Genomic DNA, 2,500 nt, shown 5'->3' with positions numbered 1-2,500 from the left:
TTTTTTGAGTAGACATAAGTTCTGTTTTGGGACCTAGAGAACGAATTTTCACGAGATTTTTTGCAGGGATCCTCATAAAAATGGTACAACATTGCCTGCAAAAAATTAGAATTTTTCGACATGGGGAAGTATTTTTTTTATTTTTCCAAAGACCCGAAATGTGGAAAATCGGGAAAAATGGAAAAACGTATCTAGACACCGTATTTTTGCGTGATTTTTTCCAGTCCATCCCATAATAATATCAAGAAGGTGCCCACCAAGTTTCGTTAGGATTGGCCAAGGTTTCGAATTTTCATGAATTTTTTTCAAAACCCTCTATTTTCCAACATTTCAAAAATTCAAAACCACATCAAGATGGCTTGGTTTTGATACCAAACTTTCTAGACCTCATTCTGCATGCATTTGTGACACTTTCCAACCAACAAAACTCAAAAACCACCACTTTGAAAATTTCATGATTCTTGGCACACCACCAAGTCACAAAATCAAGCCAAAACACCAAAATCTTGGAACTTGGCTATGCACCAACCATGCCAAGATCAATTCCTTTTGATCCCAAACTTCTCCCACATCACTTTGAAGGCATTTGTGAGGATTGAGTCCAGCCAGTTTTCCAAAACCATGATTTTCGTTTTTCACCAAAATCACCACCAAGTCACAAAATCAAGCCAAAAATCCAAAATCATGGCACTTGGCTATGCACCAACCATGTCAAGATCAATTCCTTTTGCTCCCAAACTTCTCCCACATCACTTTGAAGGCATTTGTGAGGATTGAGTCCAGCCAGTTTTCCAAAACCATGATTTTCGTTTTTCACCAAAATCACCACCAAGCCACAAAATCAAGCCAAAACACCAAAATCATGAACTTGGCTATGCACCAACCATGTCAAGATCAATTCCTTTTGATCCCAAACTTCTCCCACATCACTTTGAAGGCATTTGTGAGGATTGAGTCCAGCCACTTTTCCAAAACCATGATTTTCGTTTTTCACCAAAATCACCACCAAGCCACAAAATCAAGCCAAAACACCAAAATCATGAACTTGGCTATGCACCAACCATGTCAAGATCAATTCCTTTTGATCCCAAACTTCTCCCACATCACTTTGAAGGCATTTGTGAGGATTCAGTCCAGCCACTTTTCCAAAACCATGATTTTCGTTTTTCACCAAAATCACCACCAAGCCACAAAATCAAGCCAAAACACCAAAATCATGAACTTGGCTATGCACCAACCATGTCAAGATCAATTCCTTTTGATCCCAAACTTCTCCCACATCACTTTGAAGGCATTTGTGAGGATTGAGTCCAGCCAGTTTTCCAAAACCATGATTTTCGTTTTTCACCAAAATCACCACCAAGCCACAAAATCAAGCCAAAACACCAAAATCATGAACTTGGCTATGCACCAACCATGTCAAGATCAATTCCTTTTGATCCCAAACTTCTCCCACATCACTTTGAAGGCATTTGTGAGGATTCAGTCCAGCCACTTTTCCAAAACCATGATTTTCGTTTTTCACCAAAATCACCACCAAGCCACAAAATCAAGCCAAAACACCAAAATCATGAACTTGGCTATGCACCAACCATGTCAAGATCAATTCCTTTTGATCCCAAACTTCTCCCACATCACTTTGAAGGCATTTGTGAGGATTGAGTCCAGCCAGTTTTCCAAAACCATGATTTTCGTTTTTCACCAAAATCACCACCAAGCCACAAAATCAAGCCAAAACACCAAAATCATGAACTTTGCTATGCACCAACCATGTCAAGATCAATTCCTTTTGATCCCAAACTTCTCCCACATGACTTTGAAGGCATTTGTGAGGATTGAGTCCAGCCACTTTTCCAAAACCATGATTTTCGTTTTTCACCAAAATCACCACCAAGCCACAAAATCAAGCCAAAACACCAAAATCATGAACTTTGCTATGCACCAACCATGTCAAGATCAATTCCTTTTGATCCCAAACTTCTCCCACATCACTTTGAAGGCATTTGTGAGGATTGAGTCCAGCCAGTTTTCCAAAACCATGATTTTCGTTTTTCACCAAAATCACCACCAAGCCACAAAATCACCACCAAGTCACAAAATCATGAACTTGGCTATGCACCAACCATGTCAAGATCAATTCCTTTTGATCCCAAACTTCTCCCACATCACTTTGAAGGCATTTGTGAGGATTGAGTCCAGCCAGTTTTCCAAAACCATGATTTTCGTTTTTCACCAAAATCACCACCAAGCCACAAAATCAAGCCAAAACACCAAAATCATGAACTTGGCTATGCACCAACCATGTCAAGATCAATTCCTTTTGATCCCAAACTTCTCCCACATCACTTTGAAGGCATTTGTGAGGATTGAGTCCAGCCACTTTTCCAAAACCATGATTTTCGTTTTTCACCAAAATCACCACCAAGCCACAAAATCATGAACTTGGCTATGCACCAACCATGTCAAGATCAATTCCTTTTGATCCCAAACTTCTCCCACA

The sequence above is a fragment of the Phaseolus vulgaris genome, chromosome 11 (assembly GCF_051622355.1).
Source record: "Phaseolus vulgaris cultivar YP4 chromosome 11, ASM5162235v1, whole genome shotgun sequence".
Classification (NCBI taxonomy): Eukaryota; Viridiplantae; Streptophyta; class Magnoliopsida; order Fabales; family Fabaceae; genus Phaseolus; species Phaseolus vulgaris.
Note: the sequence above shows the minus strand (reverse complement) of the source record.